We start from the raw sequence: 25,575 nt of genomic DNA on the forward strand, positions 1-25,575 counted from the left end.
AGACACAATGCAGGCTGAGGGAAACGCTCTTTACACAGCAAGTGGTTTGGCTAAATAAAATAAAGAACTGCAGATGCTGGAAATCTGAAACAAAAACAGAAACTCAGAAGGTCTACCCGCATCTGTGGAGTGCAAGGAGAGTTAACATTTCAAGTCCAATGATCCTTCTTCAGAGCCCTGAAGGTAGCTAGGAAAAGGTGTTGAAGACAGGGTTCAGGGAAAGGGGGGAAGGAGTGAGCGGATAGGTGGTCATGGAGCTCAGAGAGAGAGAGAGAATGACAGACGGGCAGACATAGAGATGGATAATAATATGCTAGGGAGAAAGACCTACTCCCTAATGATAATGTGGGTCATATGTAGGTCAAAATAGATTGGCTATTCTGAATGCAGCCCATGTCATTTACCCACCCCTAAAGCCCAGGCCCTGTCCCTGTTAACTCTGCTTTCTTTCCACAGGTCTGCTGAGTTTCTCCAGCAATTTCTGTTTGGGAGTGTTTTTGATGTATCTGACAGTGTGGTGGAGTCAGATTCCAGTGAGGCTTTTAGTAGGGAATTGGATAGTTATCTGAGGGGAAACCATTAGCTGGATAGAAGGGAGAGACAGGGGAGTAGGATTAGAAACGTTCCTCTGCAGAAAGCTGGCATTGATATGATGGGCTGAATGGACTCTTTCTTCTGGATCCTAGGAAGTCTAACCTCCATTCCAATGACCCCCGTACCCCATCCCCTACCTGGGTGTTATTTGGAGATGCTGGTGTTGGATTGAGGTGTACAAAGTTAAAGATCACACAACACCAGGTTATAGCCCAACAGGTTTAATTGGAAGCACTAGCTTTCGGAGCGCTGCTCCTTCATCAAGTGGTTGTGGAGGACACAATTGTAAGACACAGAATTTATAGCAAAAGTTTACAGTGTGATGTAACTGAAATTATACATTGAAAAATACCTTGATTGTTTGTTGAGTCTCATCTATTGGAATGACCATAATAGTTTCACTTCTTTCATATGTCAATCACAAAACTTTTTAAAAAAGTTACATTCTCAGGTTAACTGTAACAATTGGTGTCAGCCAGACATTATGATGACGGTGTTAGCCCCCTGTGTTCCCTGTCTGTGCCATAATGTTTAGACTGATTCTAATCTAAAAAATGAGTTAACAGAGTCTTACATGGATTCATGCAGTTTTTGAGCAAAGTACAATGTAACTCTGCAAGTACAAATTCACCCCATAAACGTATATGTGTATGTGTGCATGTGTGTGTGTGTGTGTGTGTGTGTGTGTGTGTGTCTGTCTGTCTGTCTGGGGTGGGGAGTTGTGAGTGTGAGAGAGAGTGTATATGTGTGTGTATGTGAGTATAGAGTGTCTAAGTCTGTGAGAGGGTGCATGTGTGAGTGTGGGAGTGTGTGTGTGTAGAAGTGTGTGTGTGTGTGTAGGTGTGTCTGTGTGTGTGTATAGTGCAATGGTGGTCACCTGTAGTGTGACATGAACCCAAGGTCCCGGTTGAGGCCCTCCCTGTGGGTACAGAACTGCTCGGTTACTTTTTGCTGCTGCCTGTCCCGAAGTCCGCCGAAGGATGGTCACCCGAAGGTCCGAGGTCAAATGTTCTGGACTGCTGAAGTGTTCCCCAACTGGGAGGGAACACTCCTGTCTGTTGATTGTTGTGCGGTGCCCATTCATCCGTTGCCAGAGTCTTTGCTCGGTTTCCCCAATGTACCATGCCTCCGGGCATCCTTGCCTGCAACGTATAAGATAGACAACGTTGGCTGAGTCACATGAGTACTTTCAATGTAAAATTTCAGTTACATCACACTGTAAACTTTTGCCATAAATTCTGTGTCTTACAGTCTTATACTCCACAACCACCTGATAAAGGAGCGGCACTCCGAAAGCTAGTGCTTCCACTTAAACCTGTTGGACTATAACCTGGTGCTGTGTTATTTTTAACTGGGTGTTATTTGAATGAGCTGAAAATGTGTTGCTGGAAAAGCGCATCAGGTCAGGCAGCATCCAGGGAACAGGAGAATCGACGTTTCGGGCATAAGCCCTTCTTCAGGAACACATTTTCAGCTCTGATCTCCAGCATCTGCAGACCTCACTTTCTCCTGTTATTTGAATGAGTTTGCTGTCAGTAAAAAGCTGATCTATTTTCTGCTATTAACACTTAATCTTCACCCATCCATACAATTAGCATTACAATGAGCTTGCAATTTGCATTTTGCTTTGGCTGGTCCACTTGCTTCCCTTCTCCCCTCTCTTTCTGCATAAAACCTCTCACTTTCCCAGTTCTGAAGGAGAGTCATGATGGAATTGAGATGTTAACTATTTCTCTCTCCACAGGTGCTGCCAGAGTTAGGATTAGACCTGCTGAGCTTTTCCAGCATTTTTCAGATCTCCAGCATCTATATCCAGAGGACACTGGATGCTGGAAATCTGAAACAACAACGGAGATTGCTGGAGAAACTCCATAATTCTGGACCTGAAACGTTAACTCTAATTTCACTGCATGGTGCCAGACCTACTGAGTTTCTTCAGCAATTTCTGTTTCTTTTTCTGCATTCCCATTGTGTGATTCCATGAACATGGAATCAAGCCTCTGTTTGTGCTTGACTTTAGTTGCATCATCATTGCTGGCCATTCCTTCATATGGTCTCTCTCTCTCTCGCTCGTCCTTCACAATGCTCCCTAAAATCTATCTGTTCGTCTAAGCTTTTTTCCAGCTGATCTCTGTGACTGGCTGTTTTGTTGGATAGCATGCCCGTGAACCATTTCGAGGCATTTTACTCCATTGAGAGTCCTTTGAGTTGAGGATGAAGTTTGCAAATATCTGCCCTGGCCCTTTGTGTGACTGAGCAGGCTTATCCATGACACCCCCCCACCCCAACCCCCCAACACACACCCCAGGTCATTGGCCACAGGTTGTTGTAGATTTTGATGTTGTATGTTGGGTGAACTCACCTGGAATACTCTCACTGCTGAATTACCCTGCCACAACCCAACATTTAGGCAAGGAAACTGAGAAAGATGAAATAGTTTGCTGATATGAGTTATGAATGTATGGGCTGTGGGAAAAGGCAGGAAAGTGGTTGGAGGATTATCAGATCAGCCAGACAAAAAAACTGCAGTTGCTGGAATCCAAGATAGACAGGCAGGAGCTGGAAGGACACAGCAAGTCAGGCAGCATCAGGAGGTGGAGAGGTCAATGTTTCAGGTGTAACCCTTCTGTAACACCCCCCCCCCCCCCAATCACCTCCATCGAGAGTCCCAAACAGTCCTTCCAGGTGAGACAGAGGTTCACCTGCCTCTCCTCCAACCTAGTTTACTGCATCAGGTGCTCCCGATGTGGTCTTCTCTACATTGGGGGAACCGAACGTAAATTAAGAGAATGGCTCACCGAGCATCTCAGCTGGGCCCACGGGGGCTGACTGGACCGCCCAGTCAGCACCCATTTCAATTCCCCTTCCCTCTCCCCTTCCAACATGAATATCCTTGGCCTCCTCCATTGCTACAATGAACCAAACTGCAAATTGGAGGAACTACACCTCATCTTCCGCCCGGGCAGCCTACAGCCCGGAGGACTCAACATTGAGCTCTCCAGTTTCAAATAACCTCCCTTCTCAGTGCCTCCCACCCTCTCTTCCACTCCTGTCAGCCACCTACTGGATTAATTCCTCCCATTGACCAACCAGCTCTACCTGTCTTCACCTATCCCCACTTCACCACACTGACCCCCCCCTCCCCTCTTTATCTGCAGCTCCCCTTACACCAACCCCCAGTCCTGAAGAAGGGTTACACCGGAAACTTCAACTTCTCCACCTCCTGATACTGCCTGGCTTGCTGTGTTCTCCCAGCTTCCTGCTTGGTGACCTCATAGAATGGCGGAGTAGCTGCCTTCTGCCTTATAAATGATGGGTGAAAACTTAGACATAGTATGACTGTCGGTCAGATGTAATATGACACGGATGATAGAAACATAGAGAATAGGAGCAGGAATAGACCATTTAGTCCTTTAATCCTGCTCTACCATTCAATATGGCTGATTATCCAGGTAAGTCCCCTGTTTCTGCTGTCTACCCATATCCTTTCATCCCTTTAGCCATAAGAACTATACCTTACTCCTACTTGAAAGCATGCAATGTTTTCAGCCCAACGACATTCTGTGGCAGCGAATTCCAGAGGCTCACCACTCTCTGGATGAAGCAATGTCTCCTCATCTCAGTCCTAAATGGCTCACCCCCTCAGGCCTATCCTTAGTGATCAGCGTGTGGTCACTATTTCACCAGAATCATAGAACAATTGCCACACAGGGGGAGGCCATTCAGCCCTTTATATCCATGCTGAAACTCTGGAAGAACAACTCACCTCGTCCTGCTCCATGGCCTTTACCCAACAGGGTACAAATGTGAAATGTTTTTGCTCCAGGTCTCTGCCGAAGAATCTGTTTGAAATATTCTGTCCAGACACCTCATGATTTTGAAAGCCTCCATCAAATTTCTTCTCAATCATCTTTTCTCTAAGGAGAACAGTGCCAGCTTCTCCAGTTCATCCATGTCACTGAAATTCCTCATCACTGGAGCCATTCCTGTAATTATTTTCTGCAACCCCTCACTTCTGAAAGTGTGGTGCCCAGAAATGGCCAAACCAGTGGTTTGGTGCAAATTTAGCATAACCCCTTTCCTTTTTCACTATGTCCCTATTTATAAAGTACAGAGTCCTTTATGCTTTATCAATCACACTCTTAACCTGCTCTACTACCTGCAGGGATGCATACACATGGACCCTTAAGTCCCTTCACTCCTACACCCTCTATAGAATTGCACTTTTTATTTTATAATGAATCAAGGAATTGCTTCACAATTCTTAAAGTTTCATCTGCCACGTAAGTTTGCCCATTCCATTGCAGACTGCTCTATGTCCTGTTCAAATCTATCACAATCTTCATCCCAGGACAAAAAGGTAACTAGGGAGAGAATATGCCCTCTTAAAGGTCAGCAAGGCTGCCTATGTGTGAAACTGCAGGAGGTGGGGAAGACACTAAATGAGTATTTTGCATCGGTCTTTAATGTGGAGACAAATATGGAAAAGAGAGAACTTGGGGAAAATAAATAGTGATATCTTGAAAAGTGCCCATATTACAGAGGAGGAGGTGCTGGATATCTTAAATCGCATAAAATTGGATAAATCCCCATGACCAGATCAGGCGTACCCTGGAACTTTGTGGGAAGTTAGGGAAGTGATTGCTGATCCCCTTGCGGAGATATTTGTATCACTGAGGTGCCAGAAGACTGGAGGTTGGCTAATGTGGCACTTTATTTAAGAAGGGTGGTAAGGAAATGTCAGGGAACTATAGACTGGTGAGCGTAACATTCGTTGTGGGCACTATGTTGGAGGAGATTCTGAGGGACAGGATTACATGTATTTGGAAACACAGGATTAGGGATAGTCAACACGGCTTTGTGTATGGGAAATCATGTTTCACCAACTTGACTGAGTTTTTTGAAGAAGTGACAACCACCACCCTCTGTCTTCTACCTTTGAGACATTTCAGTATCCAAATGGCTAGTTCTCCCTGTATTCCATGAGATCTAACTGTGCTAATCAATCTCCCATGAGGAACCTTGTCGAACGCTTTACTAAAGTCCATTTAGATCACATCTACCCTCTGCCCTCATCAATCTTCTTTGTTACTTCCTCAAAAAACTCAATCAAGTTTGTGAGACATGATTTCCCACACACGTCTAGCTTGTCCTTACCACCCTTCTTAAACAGTGGCACCACGTTTGCCAACCTCCAGTCTTCCGGCACCTCATCTGTGACTATAGATGATACAAATATCTCAGCAAGAGGCCCAGCAATCACTTCTCTAGTTTCCCACAGAGTTCTATGGTACACCTGATCAGGTCTTGGGAATTTATCTACCTTTACGAGCTGCCAGAGGAAGTGGTGGAGGCTGGTACAATTGCAACATTTAAAAGGCATTTGGATGGGTATATGAATAGGAAGGGTTTGGAGGGATATGGGCCAGGTGCTGGCAGGTGGGACTAGATTGGGTTGGGATATCTGGTCGGCATGGACAGGTTGGACTGAAGGGTCTGTTTCCATGCTGTACATCTCTATGATTCTATAACTCTATGACAAAGAGGATTGGTGAAGGCAGAGTAGTGGATGTGATCTATATGGACTTCAGTAAGGTGTTCAACAGGGCTCCACATGGTAGACTGGCTAACAAGGTTAGATCTCATGGAATACAGGGAAAACATTTGGATACAAAACTGGCTTGAAGGTAGGAGCTTGAAGGTAGTGGTGGAGGGTTGCTTTTCAGACTGGAGGCCTATGACCAGCGGTGTGCTGCAAAGATGACTGCTGGGTCATCATTTATATAAATGATTTGGGTGTGAACATAGGAGGTCTGGTTAGTAAGTTTGCAGAAGACACCAAAATTGGAAGTACAGTGGACAACAAAGTAGGTTTCCTCAGAGAACAACAGGAACTTGATCAGATGGGCCCATGGGCCGAGGAGTGGCAGATGGAGTTTAATTTGGACAAATGCATTTTGGGAAAGGCAAATCAGGGCAGGACTTATACACTTGATGGTAAGGTCCTGGGAAATGTTGCTGTACAAAGAGACTTGGAGTGCACATTTGTAGCTCCTTGAAAGTAGAGTTGCAGGTAGATAGGATAGTGAAGAAGGCATTTGGTATGCTTGCTTTGATTGGTCAGTGCATTGAGTACAGGAGTTGGAAGGTCATGTTTTGGCTTGCAGGACATTGGTTAGGCTACTTTTGGAATACTGTGTGCAATCCTGGTCTCCTGTCACAAATTCTGCCCAGGGTAGACAAGCAGGAGGCTGGAAGAACACAGCAAGCCAGGCAGCATCAGGAGGTGGAGGAGTCAACATTTCAGGTGTAACCCTTCTTCCAGTCTCTTGCCTGTCTACTTTGGATTCCAGCATCTGTAGTTTTTTTGTCACAAACTCTGCCAAGCTTGATGCTCCTACAGTCACGGATACATACCCGTTCTCCCATTCCAGGGCTTTTCCAATCACAGCCGGATTATCTTTGTTCTCTCACTCTCTCCAAATGCCATGATCCTGCCACTGGGCTTTCATTCCTGGCTCTGCCAGGTCAGGCTCGTGCTGTGACCATTCTTGTTTATTGCAACATGCAGGAACGTCATGTTTGCTGTGTACCTCCTTGCTGAGCGTGGGCAGCTGCTATCATTAAGTACGTGGTGCTTTTCCATTGCAGAGTCTTGTTGGTTTGGATGGAATACTGGTCCTGACTCTGACCCCTGGGGAACCTCACATACAGAACAACCTCAATTATCCGAACGAGACAGGTGGGGAGTATTTTGTTCAGATAACTGAGAGTTCAGATAACGGATTGTTCAGATAATGGACAGCGTTCTTACGGAACCTTGAGATCTTGTTCGGATAATCTGAAATTCAGCTAATTGATGTTTGGATCATCAAGGGTGTTCTGTGTACAACTATCTCCAGTCCGATAAACAAGTGTTGACCACACCTCTATGTTTCCTGTCTCATTTAGCTAATTCTGCATCCAGGTTGCTACTGTTCCCATCATTCCAACTTTGCTGATAAGCCTGTTTTGCTGGACTTTAACAAATTCCTTTTGGATGTCCATGCACACCACATTAGCTGGACCACCCAGCTCTCCTGTTACCTTATCAAAAACTCAGACAGGTTAGTTAAGCATGAAATAAAAACTCATTCCCCCATCACTCTATATTTACCCCTGACTAATGCACCTAGCCTACACATCCCTGGATACTATGGACAATTTAGCATGGCCAATCCACCCTAACCTGCACATCTTTGGACTGGGGGAGGAAACCAGAGCACCCGGAGGAAACCCATGCGGACACGGGCAGAATATGTAAACTCCACACAGACAGTTACCTGAGGCTGGAATCAAACTCGGGTCCCTGGCACTGTGAGGCAGCAGTGAGCAGTGCTAACCATTGAGTCACCATGACTTTAATCATTTGGAGGTGCTAGTGTTGGACTGGGGTGGACAATGTCAAAAATCACATGACATCGTTTATTCAAAACCACAAATTTTTGGAGCGAGAGCTTTGATCAATGATCTGATACTGGCAGATTGTCCATACTAGAAGACTGCGTGTAGCTTAGATTGTCATATCTGAGGGAGCATATCCTTATTTTGGAGATGGTACAGCAGGGATTAGTTACATTGAACTCTGGAATGAGGGAAGAGAAGCTGAGTGAATGGGGAAAATTGTCTGGAGTTTAGAAGAATGAGATTCTAAATGGGCTTGACAAGGTCGATGCTGAGAGATCGTTTCCGCTAGTCAGAGAATTTAAAATGTAGGGGACACAGCCTCAAGCTAGGCGATTGAACATGTAGGACTGAGATGAAGAGAAATAACTTCACTGAAAGGGTTTTAGTATTTGTTGTTCTTTACCCCAGAGAGTTGTGGATGCTCCATTGCTGAATACCTAAGGCTGAAATAGACAGATATTTGGTCTCTCAGGGAAATGGGGTTATGATGAGAGGTGGGAGAAAGGAGTCACGAGTGTGGTGCTGGAAAAGCACAGCTGGTCAAGCAGCATCCAGGAAGCGGGAGAATTGACTTTTTGAGCATAAGCTTTTCATTAGGAATGAGGCTTTAGGGCCAAGGGGGCTGAGAGATAAATGGGAGGGGGGTGGGATTGGGGGGAAGGTAGCGGAGAATGTGATAGGTCGATGGAGATGGGGGAGAAGGTGATAGGTCGGAGAGGAGGATGGAGCGAATAGGTGGAAGGGAAGATGAACAGGTAGGACAGGCCATGAGGGTGGTGCCAAGTTGGAAGTTGGAACTGGGAGAAGGGGGGGGGGTGGGAGGGGAAATGAGGAAACTGGTGAAATCCACATTAATGCTGTCTGGTTGGAGAGTCCCAAGGTGGAAGATGGAGCATTCTTCCTCCAGGTTGGTTAGGGAATGGTGATGGAAGAGGCCCGGGACCTACATGTTCTTGGCGGAGTGGGACGGGGAATTGAAGTGTTCGGCCTCGGGGCAGTGGGGTTGGTTGGTGCGGGTGTCCTGCAGCTCTTCTCTGAAGAGCTCTGTGAGTAGGTGTCCCGTCTCCCCTGCGTTGAGGAGACCACATCGAGAGCAACGGATACAGTAAATGACGTGTGGAAGTGCAGGTAAAATTCTGCTGGCTATTTCTTCATTTTCCTAATTTATACTGTGAAGAACTGAACTGTAGACATTTTAGCTTTCTTCATTTCTTTTTTATATAGCTAATCTATTTTAATACCTTAGATTTGTAACTAGGTACCTTTTACCTAAGATGGCGCTGTGTGTGGGACATTGTGAACCTTTCACTGTACTCCTGTACTTGAGTATATGCAACAATAAAATCTAAAATTCAAATTCTCATTCTAATCAAGCGGGTTACTTTGTCCTGGATGGTGTCAAATTTCTTCAGTGTTGTTGGAACTGCACCCATCCAGGCAAGTGGAGAGTATGCCACACACTCCTGACTTAGAACATAGAAAAGAACAGCACAGAACAGGCCCTTTGGCCTACGGTGTACTTGTGTCTTGCAGATGGTGGGCAGGGTTTGGGGAGAAAATACAAAGTTGCTCAATTTGGAAAAGAGAACAAAAGGATAATATTATTTAACTGGAGAAAATCTGCAGAAAACTACAATACAAAGGGACTTGGGGAGGGACTTTGCATGAAACACAGAAAGCTAGCACACAGGGGCAGCAGGGAATCAGGAAGGGCTAATTGAATGTTGGCCCTTATTTCAAGGGGGTTGAAATATGAGAAGTCTCACTGCAACTGTACAAGATGCTGGGGAGACCACAGCTAGAGTACTGTGAGCAGCTTTGGTCCCTTATTTAAGGAAAGATATATTTCATCAGAAGGAGTTCAGAGAAGGTTCACGAAGATGATCCCCAGTAATGGAGGTATCAACTTATGAGCAGGTTGGGACTCTACTCAATGGAGTTCTGAAGAATGAGAGGTGATCTCATTGAAACATAGAGGATACTGAAGGGGCTTGACAGGATAAATGCTGAGAGGATGTTTCCCCTCATGGGACAGTTTAGTCGGAAGATAAAGGGGTCAAGATTAGAGTGGTGCTGAATAAGCACAGCCGGTCAGGCAGCATCCAAGGAACAGGAGAATCGGCGTTTCGGGCAAAAGCCCTTCATCATTCATTCCTGATCAACATCTTTTATCCAAAATGTCTATTCTCCTGCTTCTCGGATGCTGCCTGGCTGGCTGTGCTTTTCCAGCACCACTCTAATCTTGACTCTGATCTCCAGCATCTGCAGTACCAACTACCGCCTGCAAGTTAAAGGGGTGAGATGAGGAGGAATTTCTTGTCTCAAGAGGATTCAGAGTCTTTGAAAATCCCAGTCACAGAGAGAGCTGTGGGGGAAGAGTCCTTGTGTATATTGAAGGCTGAGATAGGTTCTTGATCAGTCAGGGAATCAAGGGATACAGGGAAAATGCAGGAAAGTGAACAGGAGGAATGTCAGATTCGCAATGATCCTTTTGATTGGCGAAAAAGACTTAAGGGGCTGAATGACCTGCTCCTGTTCTTATTCCTTATGGAGTCGGTGGGGAGTTACACCCTGTAGTATTCCTAACCTTTGATCTGCTCTTGTAGTCTTTTATATAGAGTCATAGAGACGTACAGCACGGTCCAACCTGTCCATGCCAACCAGATATCCCAACCCAATCGAGTTCCACCTGCCAGCACCTGGGCCATATCCCTCCAAACCCTCCCTATTCATATACCCATCCTCTTAAATGTTGCAATTGTACCAGCCTCCACCACTTTCTCTGGCACTTCATTCCATACACGCGTCACCCTCTGCATGAAAAAGTTGCCCCTTAGGTCTCTTTTATATCTTTCCCCTCTCACCCTAAACCTGTGCCCTCTAGTTCTGGACTCCCCCACCCCAGGGAAAAGACCTTGTCTATTTATCTTATCCATGTCCCTCATGATTTTATAAACTTTATAAAGTCACCCCTCAGCCTCCGACGCTCCAGCCCCAGTTCAGTTTCTGGTCAATAGTAACCTCTGAAATGTCAACAGTGGGGGGATTCAGTCATGATAATGCCATTGAATGTCAAGGGGCAAAGGTTAGATTCTCTTTTGTTGTATATGGTGATTGCTTGGCATTTATATAGCATGAATGTTATTTGCCACTTTTCAGATGAAACTTGAAATATTGTCCAGATCTTGTTGCATTTGAACATGGACTGCCTCAACATCTGAGGAATTGCAAATGGTGCTGAACACTGTGTAATCATCGGAGAACACCCCCAACTTCTGACCTTATGATGGAGGAAGGGTCATTGATGAAGCAGCTGAAGACGGTTAGTCCTTGGACATTAAGAGGAACTCCAGCAGAGATATCCTGGTGCTGAGATAAGGCAATAAAGTGAAGTTGCTGTAGATAAGATCAACCCACAATTTCATTGAATGGCAGAGCCCACTTGATGGGCAGAATGGTAAACTTCTGATCGTACGTTGTTTAGTCTTATTGACTTCCACCAACTGCAACCGTCTTCCTTTGTGCCAGGTTTGACTCTGACCAGAGGAATAGTTTCCTCCTGAATTTTGCTTCAGCATCTTGGTACCACACTTGGTCAAATGTGACCTTGATGTCAAGGGGCAGTAATCCTTACCCCCCAGGCAGTTACCCCCACCCCCAGGGCAGTCACCCTCACCCCCTGGGCATTAACCCTCACCCTGGGGCAGTAACCCTCACCTCCTGGGACAGTAACCTTCACCCTGTGGGCATTAACTTTCACCCCCGGGACAGTTTCCCTCACCCCCATGGGCAGTAACCCTCATCCCCCAGGACAGTAACCCTCACCCCCGGGACAGTTACCCTCACCCCAGGGCAGTTACTCTTACCCCCAGACAATTACCCTCACCCCAGACAATTACCCTCACCTCACCTCTCTTAATGGAAGGAACCCTGCCAGTCTGACCTGTGTCTGAGATGTGGTAGTTGTCTCCTACCTGTGCTGTCATGTGATCTGGCATCCACAGTATTCAAAAAGGCAGCTCACCCTTTCCCAGTGTGACCAAGTGGCAGCTTAAGAAAAGGGGGGACAATTTGTGAATTGTGAGGTGTGGCGGCAGGGCGGGGGGGGGGGGGGGGGGTGGGGGTGTGAAGCGTGCATTGAGGCAATTCCTTGACACTGGTGTAGGTGTGGCACACGATTCACCCCAATATTGATGCTGTGCCTTAGACACCGTTCCTTCTGCCGACTCTCCAAGCTGCGCACATCCCCTGACTCTGGGATACCGCCAAAGAGAGTCTGACTCACCCTAACCCTGTTGCTTACTGCATCGGACTACTGAAGAGACGAAATCCAGGACAAAACATGCCCTGGGAAGGCCAGACTCAGACAAAACTAAGAGATGGTCCTGAGAAATCCAGGATAGCAGGTTACCCTGCCAGCACCCTCTCAAGCGCAATTAGGGATGGGTCATCAATATTGCCCTTGCTGGTGACACCCACATCCTATTATTGAATGTGCACAAAGCCCTCATGTCCTTGCACACCCTGGCACTGCACAGCAACGATCCATCACTAACAGGTCTAATTCTCTTTAAACTAAGCTGCTTATTAGAAAATATCCATAAGCCTGAACTAGAGAACTGGTTTTTCTTTTCTTTTCGCTGATATTTGTATTTCCTTTTTCTCCCCATCTGTTCCCCTCTCTTTCTCTCTCTCTCTCTCACTCTTTCTTAAGTTCAGAAGCATTTACTCACTGAAATATCTTTTCTTTCCCCTGCTCTTTGAGCGCCTGTGTGAAGCTGACTGTGTTTTTCCCAGATGGCGACAACCAAAGGAGGGAATATTTTCTCATGCCTCCACCACAAGAAAGTTTTATTCTTCAGAGGCTAAGCTCACTTCAAATGCAAATGGACAAAGTTGCACTGCTCTGTTAGCATAACAATGATGGGAAAGCTGGAGACCCTAGTGGCTTTTATCAGAATAATGAAAGAATTTGAGGTTCACAATATTAGAAGGCAAAGGAACCAGTGGTGCTCCTTCTTTTTACCCTTTGCCAGATTTAAATGAGGGAGAGGCACTCCAGTGAAAAGAAGCACAACTTCAAATTAAGGTGTGTAATGGAGGGCTGCAATCTTTTATTAATGAATCTGCCACCTCCTACCCTGTTTTCCCTTGTTAACGATGGGCTTTTTTTTCGCTGAGGTCTGAGACAATCAGAAGTGGGTTGAAATGTTTAACCTTTGAAGGGAAAGCCAGGCTAGTAGTGGAATCACAAACAGAGTCAGCCTGAGTCCAAGGAGAAAGTACTGTGCTGACTCTTTGCCACCGGGGACACAGGGATTTGCCCTGCAATGCCCACCCAAAATAAAATGCCACTGTCTTTTACCTGACACGTCGAACTGAATGTTGATTCGTATATTAAAGTCAGTATCCAACAAAATGTTCCCCTTGTTCTCACCTTTCAAACGTCTAATGATCTACTGGAATATTCCATTTCAAGCCTTTGCTCCCTGCATCACACTCTCACCTCTGAGTCAAAAAGCTAATAAGGTTTAAGATCCATCCCAGAGGGATCCTAAGCACTGGACAACTATTGAAGTGCTTTTAAAAGTGTAGTTGCTGCTCTGTATTTTAATTAATTTTCAGGATGTGGATCCCTATGATGTCCATCCCTAATTGCCCAGAGGGCAGTACAGAGTCAACCACATTGCTGTAGGTTTGGAGTCACATATAAGCCAAAGTTAAAAATCACACAACACCAGGTTATAGTCCAACAGGTTTATTTGGAAGCACTAGCTTTCAGAGTGCTGTTCCTTCATCAGATGGTTAAAGAGCAGCACTCCGAAAGCTAGTGCTTCCAAATAAACCTCTTGGACTATCACCTGGTGTCGTGGGATGTTTAACTTTGTCCACCCCTGTCCAACACTGGCACCTCCAAATCATGACATATAAGCCAGACCAGGTAAGGATGGCAGTTTCCTTCCCAAAAGGTCATTAATGAATCAGATGAGTTCCAACAATTGTCAATGGTTTAATGGTCATCATCCAGATTCTTAATTCTAGATTCTTTGTGAATTCAAATTCACCAAATGCCCTGTTGGGATTTGAACCTGCGTCTCCACAACATTGACTGAGTCTCTTGATTAATAGGAAAAAGTAAGGACTGCAGCCACTGGAGATAAGAGTCAAAAAGTGTGACTGTGCCATTCCAACAGCAGACTTTTTGTCTCTGGGTTAGTAGTCTAGCAATAGGCCATTGCCTCCCCATTAACGTAAATGCAGCAACTAATCTGTGTACATAAACTCCACAAAAATAACAACACAACAGTGATAGATAATCTGCTCATCACGGTATTGGTTCTGACATAAGTATTGGCTAGGACAATGGGAGAATGCTGTTCCTCTTTTTCAGAAAACCAATGGGATCCTTTGCATCCAGTTAAAGGAGACGACAAGGTCTTGGATGAATGTCTCATCAGAGAGAAGGGATGTCCAACAATGCAGTGTTCTTACACTCTGTTGGAGTGGGGCTTGAACCCACATCTTGTGAACCAAGGCTTCACTAAGCCCAGCTGACAGCTGCAACTACAACACATAAAACATCTTACAGGAACGTCCTCTTGACTTTTTGTATATTCCCATGTAAATTTCCCACACTGTAATTACATCCTTTAGCCAGTGGAGACACTAGATAGACCAGAAGCTTACATAAGGAGTTATGTAAGAGTTATATAAAGGAGTTTCTATTTGAATTGTGGACATTGTTTACTGTGTAAATACAAAAAAAACGTGGGCTGAATTATGATTTAAATGGGGACCAATTTTATCTGTGGTTCTGAATTTCCTTGTCTCATTAGCCCCAACATCAATCCCCACTTTACCTGAAGATTGTAATGGCCTTGACTTGGAGGTGCCGGTGTTAGACTGGGGTAGACAAAGTTAAAAATAGTGTTGTGTGATGTTTAATATTGGCCTTGACATCCTAAATGCAGTGCAGGATCGACCAGTAGTGCTTCTTATATCAGAATAGAGACAAAAACTCAAATTGAAATCAAAGCTAATCCTGCTCTCTCTTTTAAATGGACTTTTTTTTAAACAGTGGAATCCTAATAGTCAACCCCATGGAGGTTTTGGAGTGGGATGGTTAGGGGGTGTAGATGCGTTATAACAGGATCCCATTTAAAGTGAGTCAAATTGCCAGCTGTAGATCTGTTGGTGTGCTTCTGTTATTGAATGAACAAGGATAAACCTGGGCCTGCACTGAGAATCAAAAATCAGGACTGATACTCAGGGATGATTTGGAGATGTTGGAGTTGGACTGGGGTGACAAAGAGTTGAAAAATGTGGTGCTGGAAAAACACAGCAGGCCAGGCAGCAGCCGAGGAGCAGGAGAATCGACGTTTCGGGCATAAGCCCTTCTTCAGGACAAAGTTAAGAATCACACAACACCAGGTTATAGTCCAACAGGTTTATCACTAGCTTTTGGAGCGCTGCTCCTTCATCAGGTGGTTGTGGTAGGAACAGCATTCTGAAAGTTAGTGCTTCCAAATAAACCTGTTGGACCACAACCTGGTGTTGTGGGATTTTTAATTTGATACTCAGGAACATCTTTTTGGATGGAATGTTAAATTGAGACCCCAGCTGCCCTGAGGGTGAAGAATTTCATGGCACTATTTTGGAGGAGATTAGCCCACTGCAATACTTATGCCTTAATGAATGCCTCAAAGACAGATTATCTGGACACTATTACACTGTTAATTGTGGGAGCTTACTGTGTACAAATTGGGCTGTCACGTTTCCTGCATTGCCACAGTCATTACACTTGCAAAGTTTTTAGTTGGCTGTAAAACAGGAAACATATAAAATAGGAGCAAGCTTCAGGCATTTGGGCCTTTACCATCATCGAGATTGATCATTCAACTCCTTCCTCTGTTCCCACTTTGCTCCCTATCCCTTTGATCCCTTTAGTCCTAAGGGCCATACCTATCCCCTTCGTTAAAACATTCAATGTTTTGGACTCAGCCATTTCCTATGGCAGAGAATTCCACAGGCTCCCCGCTCTATGGCAAAGAAATTTCTCCTCATCTCAGTCCTCAATTCTCAACCTCCACTGAGACGTGGTGACCCTCAGGTTAAACCACCACTGGTCACTCTCTGTAATGAGGGAAGCAGCCTTTAACTTTAAACTGTGACCCTTAAACTATAAAACGCTTTGTGACCACCCAGTGCTTGTGGTAGGTGCTACGTAAATGCAAGCCTCTCTTTCCTTCATGGGGTTCTGATTCTAAATGGCCTTGACCATGGATTCCTATTTTCGAAAGGAATGTTATTCTGTGGAAAAATGCAGCGGAGGAGACTGTCCAGTTCTGCCTCGAGTTACAGAGCAGGAGTGTAGTTTGGAATCTTTCCTTGCTTTGTTTCTGCCGATGCTGGGACACCTACTGCGGAGAAACAGGTGAATAAAAGCCACAAGTTCCTGGCATTAACATTGCACTGTGAGTCATTCTTAGAGAAACCTTCAGTTCCCCCTGAGGCTTATTCCGAGGTCCTGCTGCTGATTGATGATTCAGTATCTCTGACAGAAAAGATGACGAATGTGGCCCCACTTCCTTCCAATCAGGAAAACCAAGCATTTCACCCTCTGGCCAATTTCTCTCTTGTCTGCATCTCCATCTTCCACCGACATCCCAGCTGCACAAAGGACCAACCATCCTGCCACAAATCAACGTCAGACAAAACTGAAGTTCTTCAACCATGATGAATGTCCTGAATCTTATCTCCAGCTGAATCCTTGACCTGAAGAAAACTTGGATCATTCACTGGTGCCTAAGCTGAGACAAGTTCATTCCAAGCAGGTGTTTGACTCTGATAAAGAAACCATCTAGCAGTGATATTATTGACAGTACGAGAAATGGATAGTGCTCTTTCCTAGAAGATTGCCAACAATGGGCAGGAGTTGATAGCTTTTAAAATCTCACCTCTGGTTTTCAAATCCCTCTGAGGTCCTTCCCCTCTCAATGCTTTTAACCTCATCTCCTCAGGCCCACAATCCTCCGAAATATTTGTACTCCTTCGATTATGGCTTTTTCTGAATCCTTGATTTTCTCTACCCCACCATTGGTGGTTGTACCTGAGAAAAAGCAGTAAGATTCGAGAAGAATGAGAGGTGGTCTCTTTGAAACATTGAGTATTACAGAGCCATAGAGTCAAAGAATCATAGAGATGTACAACACGGAAACAGACCCTTCAGTCCAACCCATCCATGCTGACCAGATATCCCAACCCAATCTAGTCCCACCTGCCAGCACCCAGCCCATATCCCTCCAAACCCTTCCTATTCATATACCCATCCAAATGCCTCTTAAATGTTGAAATTGTACCAGCCTCCACCACTTCCTCTGGCAGCTCATTCCATACACGTACCACCCTCTGCGTGAAAACGTTGCCCCTTAGGTCTCTTTTATATCTTTCCCCTCTCACCCTAAATCTATGTCCTCTAGTTCTGGACTCCCCGACCCCAGGGAAAAGACTTTGCCTCTCATAATTTTGTAAACCTCTATAAGGTCACCCCTCAGCCTCCGACGTTCCAAGGAAAACAGCCCCAGCCTGTTCAGCCTCTCCCTATAGCTCAAATCCTCCAACCCTGGCAACATCCTTGTAAATCTTTTCTGAACCCTTTCAAGTTTCACAACATCTTTCCAATAGGAAGGAGACCAGAATTGCACGCAATATTCCAAGAGTGGCCTAACCAATATCCTGTACAGCTGCAACATGACCTCCCCCACTCCTGTACTCAATACTCTGACTAATAAAGGAAAGCATACCAAACACCTTCGTCACTATCCCATCTACCTGCAACTCCACTTTCAAGGAGCTATGAACCTGCACTCCAAGGTCTCTTTGTTCAGCAACACTCCCTAGGACCTTACCATTAAGTATATAAGCCCTGCTAAGATTTGCTTTCCCAAAATTCAGCACTTCGCATTTATCTGAATTAAACTCCATCTGCTACTTCTCAGCCCATTGGCCCATCTGGTCCAGATCCTGTTGTAATCTGAGGTAACCTTCTTCGCTGTCCACTACACCTCCAATTTTGGTGTCATCTGCAAACTTACTATCTGCTCGCATCCAAATCATTTATGTAAATGACAAAAAGTAGAGGACCCAGCACCGATTCTTGTGGCACTCCACTGGTCACAGGCCTCCAGTCTGAAAAACAACCCTGCACCACCACCCTCTGTCTTCTACCTTTGAGCCAGTTCTGTATCCAAATGGCTAGTTCTCCCTGTATTCCATGAGATCTAACCTTGCTAATCAGTCTCCCATGGGGAACGCTGTCAAACGCCTAATTGAAGTCCATATAGATCACATCTTCTGCTCTGCCCTCATCAATCTTCTTTGTTATTTCTTCAAAAAACTCAATCAAGTTTGTGAGACATGATTTCCCACGCACAAAGCCATTTTGACTATCCCTAATCAGTCCTTGCCTTTCCAAATACATATATATCCTGTCCTTCAGGATTCCCTCCAACAACTTGCCCACCACCAAGGTCAGGCTCACCGGTCTATAGTTCCCTGGCTTGTCCTTACCACCCTTCTTAAACAGTGGCAGCACGTTTGCCAACCTCCAGTTTTCCTGCACCTCACCTGTGACTATCGATGATACAAATATCTCAGCAAGAGGCCCAGCAATCACTTCTCTAGCTTCCCACAGAGTTCTAGGGTACACCTGATCAGGTCCTGGGGAATTATCCACCTTTACCCGTTTCAAGACATCCAGCACTTCCTCCTCTGTAATATGGACATTTTGCAAGATGTCACCATCTATTTCCCTACAGTCTATATCTTCCATATCCTTTTCCACAGTAAATACTGATGCAAAATATTCATTTAGTATCTCCCCCATTTTCTGTGGCTCCACACAAAGGCCACCTTGCTGATCTTTGTGGGGTCCTATTCTCTCCCTAGTTACCGTTTTGTCCTTAATATATTTGTAAAAACCCTCTGGATTCTCCTTAATTCTATTTGCCAAAGCTATCTCATGTTTCCTTTTTGCCATCCTGATTTCCCTCTTAAGTATACTCCTACTTCCTTTATACTCTTCCAAGGATTCACTTAATCTATCCTGCCTATACCTGACATATGCTTCCTTCTTTTTCTTAACCAAACCCTCAATTTCTTTATATTTCTGAAAAAGGACTCATGCCTGAAACATCGATTCTCCTGCTCCTTGGATGCTGCCTGACCTGCTGCGCTTTTCCAGCAACACATTTTCACCTCAATTACAATCCCAATAAGGTGATCATCCTTTTCTTATTTCTCAGTTCCACCCAAATAACTTCCTTGGATGTATTTCCGGGAATATCCTCCCTCAGCACAGCTGTAATGCTATCCCTTATCAAAAATGCCACTCCCCCTCCTCTCTTGCCTCCCTTTCTATCCTTCCTGTAGCATTTGTATCCTGGAACATTAAGCTGCCAGTCCTGCCCATCCCTGAGCCATGTTTCCATAATTGCTATGATATCCCAGTCCCATGTTCCTAACCATGCCCTGAGTTCATCCACCTTCCCTGTTAGGCCCCTTGCATTGAAATAAATGCAGTTTAATTTATTAGTCCTACCTTGTCTCTGCCTGCCCTGACTGTTTGACTCGCTTCTGTTCTCAACTGTACCCATCTCAGATTGATCTCTTTCCTCACTATCTCTCTGGGTCCTACCCCCTCCTCCTTACTAGTTTAAATCCTCCCGAGCAGGTCTAGCAAGTTTCCCTGCCAGTATATTAGCCATAGAGATGTGCAGCATGGAAACAGACCCTTGAGTCCAACTCATCCATGCCGACCAGATATCCCAACCCAATCTAGTCCCACCTGCCCGCACCCGGCCCATATCTCTCTAAACCCTTCCTATTCATATACCAATCAAATGCCTTCTAAATGTTGCAATTCTACCAGCCTCCACCATTTCCTCTGGCAGTTCATTCCATACACGTAACATCCTCTGAGTGAAAAAGTTGCCCCTTAGGGTTTCCTCCGGGTGCTCCGGTTTCCTCCCACAGTCCAAAGATGTGCAGGTTAGGTGAATTGGCCATGCTAAATTGCCCAGAGAGTTAGGTGAAGGAGTAAATGTAGGGGTATGGGTCTGGGTGGGTTGCTCTTTGGAGGGTCGGTGAGGACGTTTTGGGCCGAAGGGCCTGTTTCCACACTGTAAGTAATCTAGTCTCTTTTATATCTTTCCCCTCTCACCTCAACCTATGCCCTCTAGTTCTGGACTCCCCTGCCCCAGGGAAAAGACCTTGTCTATTTATCCTATCCATGCCCCTCATGATTTTATAAACCTCTGTAAGGTCACCCCTCAGCCTCTGACGCTCCAGGGAAAACAACCTGTTCAACCTCTTCCTACAGCTCAAATCCTCCAAACCTGGCAACATCCTTGTAAATCTTTTCTGAACCCTTTCAAGTTTCTCAACCTGTATTGTTAAGGAGCTGTAAAGGGTAAAGGCTGAGGGGATGTTTACCCTCACAGGAGAGTCTCGGACTAGAGGGTATTGTCTCTGAATAAAGGGACACCACTTTAAGACTAAGACGAGGAGGAAATACTTCTCTCAGAGGGTTGTGAGTTTTGGGAACTCCTTGCCACAGAGACAGCTGTAGGGGCAGAATCCATGTGTATATTTAAGGCTGAGATAGATTGGATCAGTCAGGGAATAAAAGGGTTATAGGGAAAGGGCAGGAAAGTGGATGTGAGGAGTGTCGGATCAGCCATGATCCTATTGAATGGTGGAGCGGGCCCAAGGGGCTGAATGGCCTCCTCCTGTTCCTATTCCGTATAGTCCCATGGTCTCCAGAATGATGACCTTAACTCTCTCTGACTCTCAAGTACTGTTTCTCCTTTCCACCCCTCCAGCCCTTGGGCATCTGTCCAAATGGCTGTTTGCATTGGCTGGTGTCAGTTTGATATTGGCGAGTGGTTGGGGATTGAAAAAAAAGAAATTCTGAAAAACTCAGCAGGTTTGGCTGAGAGGCAAACCAAGGTAATGTTTCAGGTCAAATACCTTGCATCAGGTTTCTCCTGAATGCCTGGGGATGCTGTATGTGCAAAACAAAATGTTGTTGTTAATATAGTTAAAAATCACACAACACCAGGTTATAGTCCAACAAGCTAGTGCTTCCAAATAAACCTGTTAGACTATAACCTGGTGTTGTGATTTTTAATTTTTTGGCTTTTTTTGACCTACAGCAATGTGATTGACTCTGTACTGCCCTCTGGACAATTAGGGATGGACATCATAGGGATCCACATCCTGCAAATTAATTCAAATACAGAGCAGCAACTATACTTTTAAAAGCACTTCATTAGTTGTCCAGTACTTAGGATACCCCTGGCTTAATCCTTATTAGCTTTTTGACTCAGAGGTAAGAGTGTGATGCAGGGAGCAAAGGCCTGAAATGGAATATTCCAGTAGATCATTAGATGTCTGAAAGGTGAGAACAAGGGGAACATTTTGTCGGGTACTGACTTTAATACAGGAACCAGCATTCAGTTCGACGTGTCAGATAAAAGGTGGTGGCATTTTATTTTGGGTGGGCATTGCAGGGCAAATCCCTGTGTCCCTGGTGGCAAAGGGTCAGCACAGTACTTTTTCCTTGGACTCAGGCTGACTCTGTTTGTGATTAACTTTGTCCACCCCAGTCCAACACCAGCTTCCCCATATCATTATTAATATACGCTCAGAGATCGGGAAACAATATCTACACTCCAAGAACTAAACCCTCTGAGAAAGAGTCATTTCAGATTTGTAACATTAACTTTGTTTCTCTCTCCTCAGATGCTGCCAGACATACTGAGTTTCTCCAGCAACTTCTGTTGCTGGGTAACCATAATTCGAGGTGCAGCCTTGTTTTAGTCAATAGAGTCGTAGAGTCATAAAGCATGGAGCAGACCCTTCGGTCCAACCAGCTCATGCCAACTCAAACTAAATTACCTACCTGCCCTTGGCCTCCAAATATTTTTATTTATGAATGTATCCAGTTTCTTTTAAATGTTATAACTGTACCGACATCCACCACTTCTTCTGGAAATTCATTCCACACATGAACCACTCTCTGTATCAAGACATTGCCCCTCATGTCCCTTTTAAATTATTGTCCTCTTACCTTAAACATATGCCCTATGGTCTCCAAATCTCCCACCCAGAATACTGTCACTGGGAAGTGGTGGGCTCAAGACTGCTTCCAGGGATTTAAACATGGAGGCTGAACAGCCACACCACAGTAGCACAGAGGGAGTGCTGCACCTTTAGGGGACTTTCAACTGAGACACTAAGCCAAGACCTCCTCTACCATCTCAGCTCCCTTCAGGAAAAGGTCTGAGGGCAGTGCTTTAAAGAAGAGCACTGGAATTATCCTGTTGTCCAAGTGAATATTTATCCTCAACCTGATGACCAAAATGGATTAGCTGCCCCACTAATGGTTGGCATGGACGAGTTGGACTGAAGGGTCTGTTTCCATGCTGTATGTCTCTACGACTATGACTCTATGACTAATGCATTACAGTTTACTATGCAGAGGTTTACTGCTGAATTTCCCACATTACAATGGGGACTGTGCTTCAAGAGTAATTATAGTTCCCTAGAGCTTTGGGAGGTTCTGAGATTGTGAAAGATCATATAAAGAGATGCTGTTGCTCTCTTTATAGAAAGTATTATGCAAAGTAGCCACCTCCATAACCAGCGCTCCTCGAACATTCCAGAAGATTCCCCTGGCCTTGGAAACACCATTAGCCATGCGGCTGATGCAGCTACCACCCCCACGCTGATTGATGATGTCACTTCTGCCCCCATCATGGCCACTCCCACAGCTACTTCCGGCCCTCACATTATCGTCGATGCCACACGCTCAGTGACTTCCGCCACCCCTACTGCCGTGTCTGCCACCACTTCTGCCCCCACCAGCGCCACTCACCTGCATTCTGCTGACACGCCCCCCACAGACCCCACTGTCACTATCCCCACCCCCCAGAACCCCGAGGGGAACACTACTCCTGCTCATGACTCTACCCCCATTCCCCCCACCATCACACCCACTCCAGGTACTGGCTTCGACCCCACTCCCAGCTCTACACCCACACCAGATCCCAGCTCCCAGCCCTGCCGAGTTTTCACCATCCCTCCAGACCTCCCCCTCACTGAGGAAGAACGATCAGTCCTCAGCAAAGGACTCACCTTCGTCCCCCTCCGTCCACGCATCAATGAATTTAATACACGCCTTGACATCGAACAATTCTTCCGTCGCCTCCGCCTCCGAGCTTACTTTCACAATCAGGATTCCCGCCCATCTTCCAAGGACCCCTTTGCCCACCTCCAACACACTGCATCCACCTGGACACCCCGCGCTGGCCTATTACCTGCCCTCGACCTCTTCATTTGCAACTGCCGCCGGGACATTAACCGCCTCAACCTGTTGACCCCCCTCCCCCACTCCAACCTCTCACCCTCACAACGCGCAGCCCTCCAATCCCTCTGCTCCAATCCTGACCTCACCATCAAGCCAGCGGACAAAGGGGGCGCAGTGGTAGTCTGGCGCACTGACCTCTACATCGCTGAAGCCAAACGCCAACTCGAGGACACCTCTTCCTACCGCCCCCTTGACCATGACCCCACCCCCCATCACCAAACCATCATCTCCCAGACCATACAGAACCTCATCACCTCAGGAGATCTCCCACCCACAGCTTCCAACCTCATAGTCCGGGAACCCCGCACTGCCCGGTTCTACCTCCTTCCCAAGATCCACAAGCCTGACCACCCTGGCCGACCCATTGTCTCAGCATGCTCCTGCCCCACTGAACTCATCTCTACCTACCTCGACACTGTCCTATCCCCCCTAGTCCAGGAACTCCCCACATACGTTCGAGACACCACCCACGCCCTCCACCTCCTCCAAGACTTCCGTTTCCCCGGCCCCCAACGCCTCATCTTCATCATGAATACCAAATCCCTCTACACCTCCATCCGCCATGACCAGGGCCTCCAAGCCCTCCGTTTCTTCCTCTCCAGACGTCCCCATCAGTACCCCTCCACCGACACTCTCATTCGTTTGGCTGAACTGGTCCTCACCCTTAACAATTTCTCCTTTGAATCCTCCCACTTCCTCCAGACCAAAGGGGTAGCCATGGGCACACGTATGGGCCCCAGCTATGCCTGTCTCTTTGTTGGCTACGTAGAGCAGTTGATCTTCCATAATTACACCGGCACCACTCCCCACCTCTTCCTCCGCTACATTGACGACTGCATTGGCGCCACCTCGTGCTCCCGCGAGGAGGTTGAGCAATTCATCAACTTCACCAACACATTCCACCCTGACCTTAAATTTACCTGGACCATCTCTGACACCTCCCTCCCCTTCCTGGACCTCTCCATCTCCATAAATGACGACCGACTTGACACTGATATTTTTTACAAACCCACCGACTCCCACAGCTACCTGGATTACACCCCTTCCCACCCTACCTTCTGCAAAAATGCCATCCCATATTCCCAATTCCTCCACCTCTGCCGTATCTGCACCCAGGAGGAGCAGTTCCACCATAGAACACACCAGATGGCCTCCTTCTTTAGAGACCGCAATTTCCCTTCCCACGTGGTTAAAGATGCCCTCCAACGCATCTTGTCCACATCCCGCACCTCCGCCCTCAGACCCAACCCCTCCAACCGCAACAAGGGCAGAACGCCCCTGGTGCTCACCTTCCACCCTACCAACCTTCGCATAAACCAAATCATCCGCCGACATTTCCGCCACCTCCAAACAGACCCCACCACCAGGGATATATTTCCCTCCCCACCCCTCTCCGCCTTCCACAAAGACCGTTCCCTCCGTGACTACCTGATCAGGTCCACACCCCCCAACTACCACCCTCCCGTCCTGGCACTTTCCCCTGCCACCGCAGGAACTGTAAAACCTGTGCCCACACCTCCTCCCTCACCTCCATCCAAGGCCCTAAAGGAGCCTTCCACATCCATCAAAGTTTTACCTGCACATCCACTAATATCATCTATTGTATCCGTTGCTCCCGATGTGGTCTCCTCTACATTGGGGAGACTGGGCGCCTCCTAGCAGAGCGCTTTAGGGAACATCTCCGAGACACCCGCACCAATCAACCAAACCGCCCCGTGGCTCAACATTTCAACTCCCCCTCCCACTCTGCCGAGGATATGGAGGTGCTGGGCCTCCTTCACTGCTCTCACTCTAATGGGACAGTAGCCCTGTGGTCTGGCAAGACTGTGGATCAGTGGTTCTGGAAGAGCACAGCAATTCAGGCAGCATCCGAGAAGCTGTGATTGGATGACAACTTTAAGTACATTTAAGTCGTCATTGGACAAGCATATGGATGTACATGGAATAGTGTAGGTTAGCTGGGCTTCAGATTGGTATGACAGGTCAGTGCAACATTGAGGGCCGAAGGGCCTGTACTGCGCTATAAAGTTCTATGTTCTATGTAATTGCTGAATAAGCCAATGTGTGTGAAGAAATAAATTTATCGCAAATCTCAGCTCAGACAA

General features: G+C 46.2%; 1 long non-coding RNA gene across 1 annotated transcript in view; it reads right to left on the reverse strand.

Annotated features, from left to right (window-relative positions):
• Window positions 1-819: 819 nt before the first annotated feature.
• LOC148147613 (uncharacterized) overlaps window positions 820-25,575 on the reverse strand; it is a 128,560-nt gene continuing 103,804 nt past the window's right edge. Inside the window, exons 3-4 of the long non-coding RNA XR_015759464.1 lie at window positions 16,998-17,149; window positions 820-1,736 (exon numbers count right to left, since the gene is read on the reverse strand). This is a non-coding gene — a long non-coding RNA (uncharacterized LOC148147613). The remainder of the gene's footprint in view (window positions 1,737-16,997; window positions 17,150-25,575) is intronic.

Source organism: Chiloscyllium plagiosum, unplaced genomic scaffold (assembly GCF_037043375.1).
Source record: "Chiloscyllium plagiosum isolate Xiang-an unplaced genomic scaffold, Cpla_swu_hap1 HiC_scaffold_15, whole genome shotgun sequence".
NCBI classification, from domain to species: domain Eukaryota; kingdom Metazoa; phylum Chordata; class Chondrichthyes; order Orectolobiformes; family Hemiscylliidae; genus Chiloscyllium; species Chiloscyllium plagiosum.